This window comes from Mesocricetus auratus, unplaced genomic scaffold (genome assembly GCF_017639785.1).
Source record: "Mesocricetus auratus isolate SY011 unplaced genomic scaffold, BCM_Maur_2.0 Super-Scaffold_100010, whole genome shotgun sequence".
Taxonomy (NCBI): Eukaryota; Metazoa; Chordata; class Mammalia; order Rodentia; family Cricetidae; genus Mesocricetus; species Mesocricetus auratus.
Genome location: NW_024429194.1, coordinates 36,298,519 through 36,316,452, shown reverse-complemented (window position 1 = coordinate 36,316,452; position 17,934 = coordinate 36,298,519). Strand labels below are relative to the sequence as shown.

The 17,934-nt window shown below is 41.7% G+C and overlaps 1 long non-coding RNA gene across 2 annotated transcripts in view; it reads left to right on the top strand.

The window, feature by feature from the left end:
• Positions 1–1,061: 1,061 nt before the first annotated feature.
• LOC121142629 overlaps positions 1,062–17,934 on the top strand; it is a 28,591-nt gene continuing 11,718 nt past the window's right edge. Inside the window, exon 1 of one of the 2 annotated variants that reach the window (XR_005879656.1) lies at positions 1,062–1,342. This is a non-coding gene — a long non-coding RNA (uncharacterized LOC121142629). The remainder of the gene's footprint in view (positions 1,343–17,934) is intronic. The other variant, XR_005879655.1, reaches the window with a different exon arrangement.

Below are 17,934 nucleotides of genomic sequence, written 5' to 3'. Positions count from 1 at the left end.
AGAATTGAGTTAATTAATTAATTTAAAAAATAGATTTGCTAGGGATTATCTGTGGGATATATAGGAAACATGTTACTAGACATTTTTCTAGGTAGACAGATATGACCATGGAAATAATAGGCAATGAACTTAGGGCAGAGTTTCCCCAAAACTCTCTAAAGTACAATTCCTTAAGCTTTAATTTTAAAAAAAGCAAAAACAAGATAATAAAATATTTGAGCCCACTGCAAACTTTGAATTCCCATCTAACTGAAGAAATGCTTGCAGAGGAAGTTGCATTGAATGCAAAAATGAGGGAAGTATGAGCTATACTGTAAAGGGGGAACATAGAACTTAAGACAGGACCAATGGGAAATGCTTAGCCTTGGAGAATTAGATTGTATAAAGCCATGTGAAAGAATGAAGATGGTAAACCTAGAGTGTGTCTAAGGAGCAGGGACACACTGGTTGGAAGGGTCAACAGGGCCCAGATGATGGATAGTCTCAAGTGACAGGCAGAGAACTAAGAGCTTGATTCTGTATGTATTTTTGATAAAAACAAATAAATCTCCAACTTAAAAAAAGAAGAATGGATTAATTTAGGTCATAGTACCATGTCTAGAAAAATATCAAGTATATTTTAATGTCTTGATACTAGTCTTACATGGTTTTCTTTTTATATTATGTCATTTACCCCTTCCTCTCTTCTCTCTGACCCCTCCTTTCTTCCCCCTCCCTTTCAAATTCATGGCCATATAGTTTGTAATTATCACTGTTACATATATGCAAATAAGTATATACATGCAAAAAATAAAAGAATGAAGATGGTTTAATCAGGCAGTATCAGTGGAAGTGAGGATGCAGGGCTGGGCATAGCTCAATGGTAGAGCATCTGGAGGTATATAGAAAGGCCAGGTTCAGGTCAAATTGCCTTTTCAATAATTACCTTTGTGTCAGTGCATTAGTGCTTTTTCCAGCTTGGGTCACAGAAGCATTTTGCCAGAAGCTGTCGTAACTGCAGAGACTCATAGCTGATCAAACTGCAGAGAATAAGTGATTGCCGAACGCTCCGTCATAAATGAGACATCTACATCGTCACCCCTCCAAAGCTCAAGGAACATCATAGAAGAGGGAGATGAAAGAACAAAGAGCTGGAGGAGAAAGGACAGAGTGCCGCGGAATGCTGTCTTCCGGGAATAGCACGGGCTTTGTACTGAGAACTCACAGCAGCTGTGAATACCTGCTTAAGACGGGCACAAGGTCAGACCTGCCAGCACCCGTCATGGAGGAAGAGGGGCTCATGAAACCCCAGGCTTCCCCGAGAATCTAGAAGCAGTTCAGTGAACGGCGGCGGGGAAAGAAAGTAAGTTTCCTTCAGCGATATAGACACCCACATGCTTTCGTTCCTACAAATAACCCTTCACCCATGTGCACCTATAGGTAACCACAGTGAATCTCATTGGCTTACCAAAAAAAGACCCAATAGAAAGTAGAAGGGGGACTGGTTGAGAAAAAACAGGAGGGGGTCAACAGAAGTGGGTAGGGACTAAGACAGAGAACAGGAGTGACTATTAGCAAAATGCATGTACGAGGAGGGCACAATGGAACACATTACTATGTATAATTAATATATGTTAATAAAACCAGAATGAATGCAAAATTAATTTTAAACATAGAAAATAATGGGTTCAATATCAGAAAAAGATGGGGAGAAGGACCCGAGGAGGAGACTTCAACACAGGCAAGGAAGGGTGCCTGGTTTGGGTTTAAGTTGTTCCCTCATTCATGTAGGATAGTGCTGGCAAGTAGTGTGAACTTTTAAGAGGAGCTTGCCTTGAGGTCACTGAGGATGCTGCCTTTTCTAAGGAAGCAAGACTAGTGGAGGCTGTTGTCAGAGAGCAAGCCTTGCTCTCCCATTTCCTGTCTCCGGATGTTACCTCTCCCACTCATGTGGGCTCCCAGCACCAGGCCCTCTGACGGTCTGATGTTGGGTCTTCACCAGACAAGGAGCACAGAGCAGAGGGACTCAAGGATTCAAGCATAACTAAAGTCTCAACTATTTCTCACTGGTTGTAACTTATACAGAGACAGCAGTTTTAAAAGTCTGCTAAAGTTAATTATCTTCCTTCCTCCCTACTAAATTTATAACTCAATCAGGAAAACAACTATAATTTTAAAATTAATAAATGAATAATTTTAAAGCTCTTAACCAGAACATGTTGTCCAAGCATGAGGACCTGTGTGTAGTACCCAAAACCACTCTGAAAACCAGGTATGATGTGGTGTTGCACATCCCAATGCTGCGGAGGTAGAGACAGGAGGATGGAGGATGCCTGGGTATCAGTGGTCAGATGTCTTAGCCGCCCTGGTTAGTGCTAGAACAATGAGAGCACCCTCCTCAGAAAAAAAAAAAAGGTGAGAGCTTGGAATGTAGCTAAGCAGTCAAGTGTGTTGCCTAGCATGTGTGAGTCCCGAAATTCCACTCCCAACACGATAAGCTAAAAAGAAGGGTGGAGCCAGCAGCTGGTCATTGAGTTAAGACACCTGCCGCCTAAGCCTGACAACAAAGTTAGAGTGTGGCCCCAGAACCCACGTGGTAGAAGGAGAGATTCCTGAAGGTTGTCGCCTGGCCTCCACATGTTCATCGTGGGATGCATGTCTACCTCTGTGCATGCAGAATACAAATAAGCGAATAAACATATAGATGTAAACAATTTTAAGGAATGAGCAGACCCTGAGGAATAAGACATCAAGTTGTCCATTGCCTTCCGTAAGCACGCGCGTGCGCGCGCATGCACACACACACACACACACACGTCTCAACCAGTTTCTTAGCCACTATTTCTTTCCAGCACCTAATACATTAATTTAAATGAATCTTGTAGGCCACACACACCCTCACAAAGGCCCAAAGCACAACCTGGACCAACACCCATGGAAACTGCGGAGGCACTGGGTTATAGTCTGTGTGCTTTGTGGAAATCACATGGCTCTGCTGCAGCCCACCTGATACATAATTTGACAACAGCATAGGAAAATGTGGGGCTGTTGATTATGGAAAACTGAGCCCAAAAGGAAACCCTAGGAGAAATGAAAGTGAGATTATAATAAACTATATGGTGGATTCACTTTTAGTGACTGCGGCATATACTTGGGAGCCTGGAGGTGCGGGCAGGAAATAGGCAATCCTGTTGCTTCAGAGTGGCAAGCTTTGCTAATAAAGAGATTATAAAGAACTTTCTGGGACTGAGGAGATGGCACAGTTGGTAAAGTGATTGTTAAGCAAGTATGAGGAGCCAAGTTTTGTCCCTGAACCCACGTAGAAAGCAGGGCGTGGCTGCACACACTTGTGATCCCAGTGCTGGGAAGGCAGAGACAGGAGAATCCCTGGGACTTGCTGGTCAGTCAGCATAACTAAAGCCCCAAGTCCCACTGAGCAGCCCTGTCTCCAAAAACACAGTGGCTAACTACTGGGGAACAGGTTTGGCCTCTGGTACATGTACACACACACACACACACACACACACACACACACACACACACTTAAAAAATCTCTTCTAACTTAAAGCAGATAAACTTACAGCCTTCACTTTACCTAGTGGAGCTGTTTCCCCTTCTCAGAGGCTCTCATGTTCCTCCTCCTTCTCACTGTGGCATTTGGACACAATACTAAGTGGGGCTCTGGTCACAGGGCTTTCCTCCGCATCAGCTGGGGATAGCGTGGATGGCTTCACACTGATCCTGTCTGGGATGCACAGAGCTGCGCTGCACCCTGTCCTGCTGTGTGCCAGATCCTGCGAATACTTTTGGTTATAATTCTTCAGTGAGGCTTCGTTCTGATTCCCGGAGTTAGTTTCAGAACCCAGAACTGAAAACACCACTTCCAGCAATCCTGCCCTCAATTCGCATGATGCCAGGCCCAATTCAGGGATCCTTGGGTCTTGACAATTTTCACCAACTCGTTGCTATGAACAGAAGCAGTCTACAGAACTCTCAAAGGCACATAATTATAACTGATATTCTTTTATAAAGGATATCAATTAGAACAAATCAAACAGAAAGTTACATAAAGAGATGTCTGGGAGGGTCCCAGAGATCTGTGCATTGTCCCCAGGGTATCATCAGATGTGTCACCCTCCCAGGAAACCAGTGTGTCACCTGGAAGCTACCCAGCGCTTCAGTGCCCATAGTTTGCACTGGGGGTTAGTGTGAAGACATGACTAATGGAACTGATCTCAACCTGCCCACTTTCTTCTTCTGTCCCCAAGAGGTTCAGAAGGTGGGATGATATGCAGTTAAAAGCCCTATCCTCTAATCTCATGTATAGTATTGGTATGGCCTGGCTTGGTCTTGAGTCATTTTATTACTGATCAGGGACCACCATGAATAACAAATATCCCTATCCCTCAGGAAATTCCAATGGCTTAGTAGCTCTCTCTCCCTGGATGCAGAGAAAGACCAGACAAATTCTTTGGCTTAGAGGTTCCTTCCCTGAACCAGGGAGAAAGACCAGACACATTCTTTCTTATACCATAGGCATGTACCCACTATTGAAGCCTGGTCCATGGATTTCTAGGCTAGATCTTCAGAAAGCCATTTCCCTGGTTCGCATGGAACTTCTCTACCAGCTAAGGGTATGAAATTCATTGTTGCTGCTCTGAAGTGATTTTACTGTACTCAAGACTCCCCACAGCTCTATTCAAGCACTTCCCACAATGTTAAATGAAAACGGATAAGCAAAAAGGATGTAGTCAGTTAGAAATGGCTAACTACAAAATACTAATGTTTATAGAATCTTCAAAGGATAAAGAAGACCATTAAAAGCAAACTGCCATGTGGGTTTTATATGGAGAAGAAAAGTGCATGAAATCAATAACCAAAGACTTAGAAATATAGAAAAGGAAAGTGTAGTATTGTAACTTCTTACATAAAAGGTTATAGCACTATTTTTATAGGCCATAGTGAGTTAAGGATGTATGTTATCAATCATAGGGAAGTTAGTTATTATGGGTTTTGACATGCGAAGCAATGATTCTCAGGATGTGGGTAGGACCTTGGTTCAGGCTGTTACCAAAACATCATGAAATAGATCCTTACAAACAGCAGAAATGTATTCCTTGTGGTTCTGAATACTTCAGGTCTGAGACTAGTGGGTCAGCACAGTTGAGTTCTGGTGAGGGTTGCCCATCACTTGGTCTTCTTGTTATATCCCCACAGGGTAGAAAGAGAAGGAGAGCTCTTTTGGGGGTGTTTTTTATAAGTCTGCTGGTCCTGGGGCTGCTGAGATGGCTCAGCAGCTAAGAGCCTGATCTTCCAGAGGACCTGGGTTCCATTCCTAGCACCTACGTGGTAGCACAGCACTGTCTGTAACTCAAGTTTCAGGGGATCCAGCTCCCTCTTCTGGCCTCTGAGGGCATCAGGCAAGCGAGTGAATCACAGACATACCATACCAGCAAAGTGCCCATTTACATATAATTCAAATGTAAAATTTTCAACAAGAACACTGATTCCATTCATGAGTATTCTGTCCTTTTCACCTAATTACCTCCCAAAGACCCCATCTCTCAACAGCATCACTTGTGGGTTAGGACTTAAAAGAGGGCCAAGAATAATATAACCAGGGATACAGTTTCAGATGGGCATATTTAAAATTATGAATGAGGCCAAGAGCAAAATGTATTCAGCTGCCCTGAGACATAAGACCCAATACACCCTCATACTGTAAGAGCACATGGGAAAAACCAGCCAGGTTTTGATGCCAAACAAAGCATTAACGGATGAGCTGATACTATCATGGTGCCTACCTCTTTGCCAGGCTCAAAGTCTGAATGCAATTATCCCTTGAGTAGTCTCAGCCTATCCAGATTTTGCTGCACAATTTAGACATTGCTTGAGCTCACACAATCTTAGTTTATGTCTCAAGAATTCATCTGTTGGTTTTAGTTTGGCTTCCAAACACACATATCCCCATAGACACTGCATTATACATTATGGCTAAATCCTCAAAACTGCCCACAAAAGGCTCTTTAAGTTATTATGTTTGAAATATGTACTAAAATAGTACCATATCAACTATGCTAGCCATCACTTATATAAGCCCATGGAGGGAGAGAGAGAGAGACAGAGGGACACAGAGAGAAACAGAGAGACAGAGGCATCCCGTTTTGCAATTGGAGATATCAGAATTGCCTTGAAGAGGAGGGAATTGAGGGGAAAAGGCATGGGGGGGATGCCTGGGAATTCTTCACAATCTGGGTGTCAGAAGCACCCAAAGTGGACATCTGTTGCCCATCATCCATTCACTCCATCTGGAAACAATACTTTGATTTCACATTGGGGAACTAACTGCCTCCTTTCTCAGTGTGTGTGGTTGGATGGACCGAGCCTGACCTCAGACAGACACTCCAGGGTGGCTACATGACAGAGGCAGGGCTGGCCACAGTGACTGGCTCAAAGGTGGCCATACCCTGCCTTTCCAGTTAGAGTTCAGACCACATGCAGGCAGGTAGCATGCCCTAAACAGACTTTTATCTCCAAGACAACCCAGCACAGTGCTGGGAATATAAGATATTGCTGTCCCCAAATAAAGAAGGAAATGATATGCATTGAGCAGCTACCAATGGCTTTTTATGTCACTTTAAGTTTTCCTTTTCTTATTTGCATAGTGTTGAGTGTTGACTTCTTTTCTCACAAATGTATGCTGCAGACTTTTAGTTTTATAGAGACATAATGCTCTGAAAATAAAATCCTAACCTTATTTATTTAAAATATTTTACTTGGAGTAATATAGTAGGGCTATATTTAATTTATTAACTATCATCTTCTAATGATACTGGTGTAATTTGGCAGCATGTGGTTTGTGTCTTATAGGGTTAGGCTTAAGTTTAGGGTAATAATACAAAACCATAAGAAACAATATGTATATACACAGATAAAGTATTAAAACAATAAGAAGTAGGGATGATGGTGCGCTCACTGACATGTAGGTCAAAGACCTTCCTCTCAGAGTTTTATAAGTTGAAAGATAAAATTTTTGTTAGTGAAATTTGCAAAGCACTGTGAAAAATGTTATTTCTACTGTCATTTCTGTTAATATTATCACTATTTTCTTCTCTTCTCTTTTCCATTCAAGGGAACATGACACCTCAAAATCAAATCAGGACAATTTGAAACCATTTGCACCTAAGCTGTAGGTTTATTTATAGTGCAATAAATGAATAAATTAAACCATATCACAAGCACACAAACCACCCACAAAGAAATCATAAATGAGATTCTTTTCAATATAAACAAAAGTATCCATTTTCCCTCTAGAGAAATATGTGATTAAGCAATAGAACTCTATAATAAAAATTTGCACCCACTTTATTGGCTAATAGCTCTATGCTAACCCAGGAACTAATTTACCTCTATTTTCAATATTACATTTTGGCTAAAATAATCTTTCTATATGCTTAAAAACTGAGTATTCATTTTCAGGAAGGGCTGTGATTAGCTCAGCCTTGAGTTTGTTGGACAGGCGCCTCAGAGACCAGCTATGGAAAACTTTACTTACCCGGTAGAAGTCTGTTTCTCATTATCTCGAACACATCCTTACTTAGAAGCTGTGGCCTGCAGTCTTTCAAACAGTATCCAGGGCGATGGCCCAGTGAGAGCCAGGGGCAGAGGAGGGAAGATAACTCAATGTTCATCACCTCCTCTGACTAGGGGATATTCTGTCTCATTATCCAGGAGAAGAAAGTGAGAGACTATCCTCTTCCTATGGAGTACAAAGCAGTAGATAATAAGCTGATATCCTAAGCCTGGCTTTGGTTGAGGTTTATGTCTCTTAAAAGATGGCATATGTGGTTTTTAAGCACCTGAAATGCAAGCATGGCCAAACCACAAATGCTTGCAAACCAAACTTCTACTTTCATTTACATGCAAAGTGGATGAAGGATGATGGATGGATGGATGGATGGATGGATAAAAACAGTTTCTAGTTCATGATTCTAGGGCAGGAATTTTCTAGAACAGCTCATGAATATCATAAGGCAATCACCAACAAAACACAATAAAGCTGGTACAGAAATCCAGGGCAGGCAGTGAGTCAGCAAGAGATAAACTCCTGTAATAAATTCTGTAGCAACTCTGTCTATAACTAACTACTCTTCAGCTTAGTTATTAGTGGGGCAGCCATACTTTATGAAGTATTCCTCCTCCATCTGAAGTCTGCTTGCTCTCCTAATTCCAGCGCCATCCTGCTAAACACAGGAGATGTTAAGCAGAGCATCTCACTAAGGACTAAAGACAAAATATCTAGTACACAGTAGGCACTTGAGAAACACAGGATAAAGTGACATCTACCACTCTATTCCCAGATTTCTCATCTGAAATGTTGACTAATTATCAACTTTTGCCATTGTAGTGCATATCATTACATTAGGCTTCATGGTTTAGAAATTATTTGCATAGCTGGTGAGATGGCTCATTGGGTGAAAATGCTTGTCACCAGCCTGATGACCTGAGTTTGATCCCCAGGATCCACATGGTTCCACAAGTTGTCCTCTAACCTCCTCCACACAAGTGCTGTGGCATGTGCACAACACACACACACAAGAAAGAAATCAGTAGGTAAGTAAATAAATAAATGTAAAACATTTCATTTATTCTCATGATCATTCCTTCATGTTCTTCTCAATAACTGTTGGGTAACAGTGGAATCAGTATTATTGTTATTGTTACTGATGAAGTTGTTTCGGGCATGGTAACTAGGAAATCATGAAGCTAGTGAGTTAAATAGATGTTTAAGCCTTCATAGAGTTGTTAAGCAACTTACACAAGAATGAATAAATAATATTTATATGGGTAGGCAGTGGAGCATTGTAATTAAATCAAACACTTTAAGTTCAGCATCTGGGCTCCATCACTTTCTTTGATGGCTAATTTTATGCATGAACTTGACTGGGTCACAGGGTATCTATATATTTGATTAAATATTAACTTCTGAGAGTGTGTGTAAGGATGCTTCCAGATAAATTTACATTGAATCAGCACAGTGAGTAAAAAGGCTGTCCTACCCAATATGGGTGGGCTCTATCCATTTTATTAAAGATCTAAATAGATTCTTCCCTCCAAAAAAGGCAACACTAGAAAGAATCCTTTTCTGCCTGATGACTTGTAAACTAGCTCACATGTATCAGCCAAGACTCAGTTTTCAGCTTGATGCTGTAGTTCTCTTTATTTAATCTCTTTTCTTCCCCCTTCCCCCTCCCCATCTATGTATATGCATGTATATATGTGTATCTATTGTGTGTATATATCTCTAGGTGTGTATGTCTCTCTAAGTATTCTCTCTCTCTCTCTCTCTCACACACACACACATACACACACACACACACACAAGACTGTCCTGAGATTTCTGGAGAACTCGGACTAACACAAACCTTATTACCAAGAAGTAGAGTACTGTTATGACAGTACCAAAGAATGTGAAAGTGTTTTAAGCAGAAAGGCTTAAAAACTTGGAAAATTCTCAGCATGTCCATATTGAAAACACACACACACACACACACACACACACACACACACACACACACAGTTGCCCTGGAAAAGAACATTCAGCTTGTGGCTGGCAATCATTTGGTGAGGCATTAATCTAAGTAGGAATGCAGCCAGGTACCCCAGCAGAGCTGCTAGTTTGACCTAAGGAGGCAAGATAAAATAAAAGAAGGCCGCTGGACTTCTTTTCTCTTTTAAGATCTTTTATTGCCATGTATTATTTATACAGAATAATGTGGTTCATTGTATTTTCATACATGTATATAGTTTACTTTGATCGTATTCACCCCTGCTGTCCCCCTCCCCATTCCGATAAGTCCTTTCCTCTTTCCATCTAATCTGTGCCTCTACTTCCATGTTTTTTCCCCTCTCCAATGAGTTTAATTAGTGTGGCTTACAGGAGCATGGGAGAGGGATTATTAAGGGAACAACTTGTCAATGGCTACACCACTAAAGAAATGTCTCTTCCACTCTTGGCAACCATTAACTGCCTATAAATCCTCAGGTATTTATGAGCCCCAAGCCTCATGACCTAACATCAACAGATCCAATTTTGTTTATGTGTGTGTGTATCAGGGAATGTTCATACATGTGCAGGTATGTGCAGGTATATGCAGCTTCAAATGTCATTTCTCAAACATTGTCCACCTTTCTTCATTTTTTTATTTTTGTTATATGCATATGGATGTTTTGTCTGCATGTGTGTCCGCCAACATGTCTGGAGTCTGCAGAGACCGAGGTCAGTGGATCCTTGAAACTGGAGTTATGAATGACTGTGAGCCACCTTATCGGGTGCTGGGAACTGAACCCAGGTCCTCTGGAAGAACAGCCACTTCTCTTACATTAATACATTATCACTATATTAACTGCTGAGCATCTCCAGCACCATCTTTCTTTTTGGAAAGGCATTCTCATAGTTCTGAAACCCACCAAGTAGATTAGGCTGACAGGACAGCAAGCAACACTAGTTAGCCAGGGATCTCTAGAGTATAACAGAACTTTTAGAATGAATCTTTCTATATGTATAGAAAGGGAATTTATTAGGATGATTTACAGACTAAGGTCCAGCTAATCCAACAATGGTCCATGAACAAAAGGTTCAAGAATCCAGTAATTGATCAGTCCACAAGGCTGGATGTCTCTGCTGGTCTTCAATATACACTGGAATTCTAAAGAAGCAGGCTCTAATGCCAGTGAAGGGGTGCACTTGCTAGAGAGGGAGAGCAGACAAAGAGCAAAGCTTCCTTCTTTTCATGTCCTTTACATAGGCTTCCAGTAGAGGGTGTAACACAGATTAAAGGTAGATCTTCACACCTCAAAAGATCTGGACTAAAGGTCTGTCTTTCCACCTCAGAGATCCAGATTAAAAATGGGTCTTCCCACTTCAAATTATTTAATTAAGAAAAATACCCTCACAGATGTGCCCAGGCATTGGAGGAGGGAGTTAGTTAATTCCAGATGTAGCCAAGTGGACAACCAAACTAGCCACCACACCAGTGCCAGGATTGCATGTGTGCACCACCACACACATATGTGGAACACCCGATATATTCCCCCCCTCCGGAATTCTTTTCTAATTTTTTGTAACCTAACAGGTTGTTTTCACATTGCAATGACACCATTTCATGGTATGGTAGGGGGTTGGCAAGTTGGTCCAACAACTAAACCTCGAGGTCAAAGTAAAAATGGATTGTTTTCAAATACTCCAAAGAAAAAAGCGGTCATGGAGGCACCAAAAGGGAAACCCATCTGTGTAGGGTAAAGCCTTCCTGCCAGTCTGGTCCCAGAGCCGCATCAGTCCCAAATGAACACACAGGACACTATATTAATTATGAAGCTGTTGGCCTTGCTTGTTTCTTACTGGCTAGCTCTGACTTAAGTATTTACTGCATAATTGTTAATCTAAGTATTTCTCTTACCGGAGAAAAGGTCCGGACTTCTTACCCCTATGGCGGCTACATCGTGACTCCCTGTGTTTCTCCTTCCCAGAGTCATCCTTGACTCTTAGTCCCACCTATCTTGCTTCCCTATTGGCCAACACTGCTTTATCCAACAACCAATAAGAGACAGATTACAGAATGACATTTCCCATCACATCTGTAATGTGAATGAGGTATTTAAAATACAACAAAGCTCACACCATGCTAAACTAAAATGTTCTCCAAAGAATGCTGATATTCCTTAAGAACAGCGGGGTATCCTAGTGGGAATATCCTTCACAAAAATCTTGGAAATACTCAGGAAACCAAAGCAAAGGAAAGTTTCTAGAGACAAAACAGTTAAGGGAATTAAAGGAGATATTTTGCTTCTTCCCTTCTACCCTGTGGGTCCCAGAAATAGAACCCTGGGATTTGGAGACAAGTCGTTCACCCATTGAGCCATCTCACCACACACAGCAGCTATTTCAAAATGGCCATCTTTGGCCACGGTGAATACTATCAAGACTGACATCAGACCAAGGTTGCAAAGGAAGTTGCTGGACAAGTAGTCCCACGGAAGCACTTTTTAAAATAAGGCTTTAGTGGCCACTGAACTTGTGACTCAGTCTGAGTAATGCGTAAGACCTTTTATTTCAGAATTTCCTGGCTTTTGATTTGTTTTGCTAGGGCTGACACAAGCAATTCCATCTTCTTCTTCTTCTTCTTCTTCTTCTTCTTCTTCTTCTTCTTCTTCTTCTTCTTCTTCTTCTTCTTCTTCTTCTTCTTCTTTTGAGTACCAAATATTTTATTTTTTTAAATATATATTTTTTATTTTTAAATTTAAATTAGAAACAAGGTTGCTTCACATGTCAATTCCAGGTCCCTCTCTGTTTCCCTCCCCTCCTCCCGTGCCCTCCCACCAACCCCCCCAATATACCCTCATTTTCCCAGGAAGGATGAGGCCCTCCATTGGGGTGTCCATAGTCTGTCATTTCATCCAGGGCAGGGCCTAGACACTCCCCCAAGAGTTCAGGGTGAGAGTGCATCTCTCATTGTTGGATTGGAGTCCAAAGTCCATTTGTATACCCGGGATAAATACTGATCTACTACCAAAGGCTCAATAGATTACCTAGGTCTCCTCACTGACACCCACACTTTTCACATTTCTTTCACAAGAACCAGCACCATGACCTCAGTTGTACCCCCAAAGAATGAAGTAGCCTTAAGAGTTGTTGACACAGAGCTGGGAGGTGGTGGCATATGCCTTTAATCCCAGCCCTTGGGAGGCAGAGGCAGGAGGATCTCTGTGAGTTTGAGGCCAGCCTGGTCTACAGATCGAGTTCCAGGACAGGCTCCAAAGCTACATACACAGAGATACCCTATCTTGGAAAAAAAAAGTTGCTGCATAGACATTTCCATATCTACTCTCTGAATCTACCTAATGGAGCACAGATGACCATCAGGATGAACCACTCACAAAAACCAGTCAATTTTTCATATGATGAGTACAATCAGCTGACACATATTCATGAACTATGGCTGTTGGCAGAGCACAGTGCAGGCAGCCTTCAAACTTCCCAGGTACCATGAGCTCAGCTATTCCAAGGCTTCTTGACTCCCCTGACTTCTAGTTGTTCAATTTCTCCTACAAACAAAAGAGCCCTCACTGCACAGGAAGATCGCTTACTTCCAAGTGTGTCCTTCCAACCATCTAGGTCTGTTCCTCATGAAGAGAACACAGTCTGTTTTCAGAGAAGTGTCTAGTCAGAAAACCTTGGCCATTTCAACATGGAACTAACATCAGCACGAAGCTCTGTGCCCTTTCCACTGATGTTTACCACCAGCTGGCTTCTATAGATAGTCAGCTGGTTTACCTGTGTTTTCTCTGCAAATCAATACTGGGTTTTCTGAAAGAGAAAGAATGGTGAACCTGTTATATACTTAAAAAAATAAGACATCAGCTGGAGGAAAGATTTGAGTGGAAAAAGTTACAGCTCACCAGCCCTTCCTTCCTTCCTTCCTTCCTTCCTTCCTTCCTTCCTTCCTTCCTTCTTCTATATTCTCTCTCTCTCTCTCTGTGTCTCTCTCTGTGTGTCTCCCTCTGTGTCTCTCTCTGTGTCTCTCTCTGTCTCTGTCTGTGTCACATACAATGGCCTTGAATTCACCATCCTCCTCCCACTTGAGCCACCAAAGTGCAGGACTATAGGCTTACACAACCATACCTAGCTCAACAGCCCTTTCTCCAGCAGCTGAACACACATGATGTTCCTCCAGAAATAAAATGGCCCAATCATGTTATTGAGTCTTCCTATTCACTTATCACTCTCAAAGGGGTGGCATTCACAACTGTTTGCATATGTCCAAAGCATTTAGGGTATCAAGACACACCCCAATTCAGCTCAGGCATAGCAATGCAGCCTATAACTTTAGACTTTTGTCCTATTTCTGAACACCATTTTCATGTAGACCTTAAATCCTAGAAGATCCTTAGAGTCACTATATTTGAGATTCTTGATTCAACTATGTGTTTTCACTCTCATGGTTTACAAAACCCCAAAGACAAAGAAACTATTACAAGGTTTCTGTAAAGCCAGGAGCAATAGTAGCAGTAAAGTGGGTGAAACTCTTGGCCACATCACTGATGCTCTTTGACATTTTGATGTGTTGTCTACACTGGGTACTACAACATTACTCTAGAGCTCTAAGCAAGACTGGAAACAGGTCTTTATAATAGGAGTTGAGAGAAAGGACAGATTGTTTCAAATCGGTTGCATGCTAATGAGGTTGTATATCTTCTCTTTACTTATAATGGGGAGGCGGTCAAACCCAGACCCTTGAACATGCTAAGTTCTCTAGCCTTTAGTTTTCTGCTTAATCTTAGTCCTTCCAGTGTTGAGCCAGTAGAACTAAGACTTGGAAAGTTCTGTCCTAAGAAAATCAGCTCTGCATTTTGCAGAGACGCAGGCAGGAAACAAAGACTTATGGCAGCATGAAGTTGGCACTGAAGGACAGGAAGATGGGGCTTGGCACTACTCTCTCATGCATGGGAGACAAAGGCCAGTGAAGCTCCCCTCACACCGACCTGCAAGCATCCAGAGCTTCCTAACATCACAAGCTTACTAAGCATTTCATATGTAGAATTTTACAGAGCATACATTTAACCTTAAGTTTACTATTTGTCTACAATATTCCTTGATCATCCCATAACTCATTCCACAACCAGTCTGTTTTAGTTCCTTCTAGTCACAGTATTCTTTCCTAAACAATGTTTTGTAGAAGTCAAACATGCAAACAGATAATATTAGCTTTAAAAATATTATTAGGTATGGGAAAGGGCAGACGACCAAAGGGCTGTATCCACTTTGTAAAAATAAGAACCATTTTGGTCATTTAGTAAAATGTCCTGTTACAGTTAGTATTAAAATCTAATTTGATATCAGAAAGACTAAAACCTGTCAAAAGGAGATGTCACTGTGTAGAAATAGATGGCTTGTTACTCTGAGTTTTATACTAGAATGTATATCTTCTGTGAATGAAATGTAATGGTGGGGCAATTTGTCATACGCTCATAACGTTTTTCTACCCAGTGTCACCTCATTTCTTATTTTGGCATCCTAAATGCTTGATGAAAATTCTCCACTGAACTCAGAGAAGTGCCAGTGAAAGGATCTGGACTCGGGACTCTCCTGATCATCTCTAAGTGCTGCCATAACCACTGGCATTGTCCAAGAACACAATGACCTTTTATAGTACTTAGTTCCTCAGCGATTATCCTCATCCTTCCCTCACTTTAATCATCTTCGCTTTCTTTCCTAGCTCCACATCCCAACCTCCATCTCCACACTCCCTTCGATACAAAATAACTCTACTTGCCTCGTATTCCATCAGGATCTGCTTGTCTCTTATATTTTCAGTCTCTTGATGTTAGTGTACCAAATGCAGCTGATCTCATCACAAACCATGAGCTACAAGTCAGGATGTCTTCACATAGAGTCAGATCCTGACCTGAGACTGACTCTGGTGCAGTAAGCCTACCCTCAATGCCAAAAGTCACATTCAATGGAGAAGCAATTGCTGAACTGTTTAGCTGTCTCTGACACCATCTAAATCCATCACTTTACTGGGATGTTTTGCTCATTGTCTTCTTCCATCTATGGATGAATTAACTGTGTCCAACGCTGACCATCCTTACTCTAGAGTTCAAGCCAGCTGTGATGACCCAGCCAACAGCCTCCTCAGAAACCCTCCTCCCTCCTGATTTACAGCTGGAGAGCCAAGCAATCTGTACCAGCAGCATAATAAGGGGGAACTAGCAAAAGAGGAGGGGCAGGTTTTTGTCCTTCACTGAATCCAGATTGAACCTTATAAAATTATTGCTTTTTGTAAGTCTGAAGTGGCCAAACATCAGCAATCATGTATAGAAAGCAAGGTATTCACAGTCTCACAAAGTTACAGGTGCCATTATGAACAATTACGAAAAGTGAAGGACATCTTGAAAGATCAGTTCACCGCTCATTGTGTATTGAATGCATGAATAGAAACACTCCTTATGAGTGTATCGTCTGCAAGGCTAACCCTCTTGATAGGTTCTATTTTAGAATACTGAGCAAGAGTAATTGAGCCCCTGGTCCTCATCTGAGGAAATGAAAGCACCACACCCAGGCAAGTGAGACTGATGGGAAAACATGTGAATGAAGGATGCTTTTCTTATTTGGATCCACAAGCCAGAGGACTGATTCAAGAGGCTGCTTCATTGCGGTTGGTAATTCATCCAAGCATGAACCTCAGAGAGGGCACCACCCTGCCATGGGTATGAGATGAGGTTCTGGCCCAGAGAGGCATGACTAATACAAGGTCATCCCAAGGTCTACAGGCTGAACAAGGGGCGAACCTCAACTCTACCAAGATGTGGCCTTGGCTTCACCAAGAGCTCCATTTCCTCTTTAAACAAGGCAAGACTGTGGATACAAAACTACAGATCTCCTTTGTCCTGGGTCCCAGACGACACAGACACGCCTTTGAACAGACCCAGTTGTACTATTTCCTTTTAAAGTTCTGCACGTAGAAATTACTGTGTTCCCCTCCCTCCTTTCATCACTCTCTCCCCATCTCTCTCCCCTTTTCCCTCTTTCCCTGTGTCTTTCAGACCCTACTTTCTTTTGCTCTCTGAGTTTGAAACTAAGATCCTTCCTATAAGACCCCATACACATCCAAGCATATATACACAGCATTTAAGCTGCATCTCAACTACTTGAACCAAGCAAAAATTGATGATTCAAATGTCTGTCATGAATTCAGAATCTGATTTTAAAAGTCATTCCCATAAATCAAGCTTTATCTAGCTCACTTAGGGAAAACACCTCTATAACATGATAACTTGACAGCACTATATCAATCTTAGCCTAATTATTTCTGGATTCTCCTCCCCCGCACCATATGGTTTTTTATATCAAAGTAATAGTCAAGCTCTTTTTAAAAGAAATTCAATGGGTTAGGGGACGGCTCACTAGGTAAATGAGCTTGCTGTCAGGTCTGATGAACTGAGTTCAATCCCAGGATCCCACATAAAGGTGAAAAGAAAATATTTGACTCTCATAAGTTGACCTTAACCTCTGCACATACGCACAGAGTATATACACAAACAATTTTAAGAAAAAAAATGTAAAGAAATTCAAGTTTAAAATTTTATGTGAGCTACTCAAATAGATACCACATGCATAGGTTTGTAAAATGTGTCCATAAGCTTGCTCCATGACTGGGCTTCTCCCCTCACAAGCCTTTGACATTATTTTAAATGTGTTTCATGTGAATGGGTGCACGTATGTCTGTGTACCATACGCATGTGTAGTGCCCATGGAGGTCAGAAAAGGGCATCAGATCTGACGGAATGGGAGCTGCAGATGGTTGTGAACCACCAAGTGGGTGCTAGGAATTGATCGCAGGTCTTCTGTAAGAGCAGCCAGTGCTCTTAACTGCTGAGACATCTCTCCAGACCCTGGAAACTATTTTTAAAACTTACTCCAAGATCATTTAAAAAGAAAAAATGGGAATAGACAGGGGCTAACAACAGAATCTCTTGCCTCTAACTAAATACAACAAAAGGATGTCAGGCATAACCAAATAGCATCCCACATCTTGACTTAAATACTAATTTTCACTTTTCTTTGGCCAGGGACCTTAAGAACCTTCTTCCTGTGTGTGATCTAAATTTCGTTACCAAATTTTACCAATACTCTCCAAATTTTCATTGGGCACCTAGAAGATGCTTGGCAAAAGGCTAGATTCTGGTGGAAACATAAAACTGCAAACACCTTTGACAGCTTCCTGGAGACTAGCATTCCATGGGAGGGGGACATACCCTCTTGATTTAATGTGATTTTTTTTGTGGGTTTTTTTTTTGGTTTTTACGAGACAGGGTTTCTCTGTATTGTTTTGGAGGCTTGGACCAGCCCGGCCTCAAAATCACAGAGATCCGTCTGCCTCTGCCTCCCGAGTG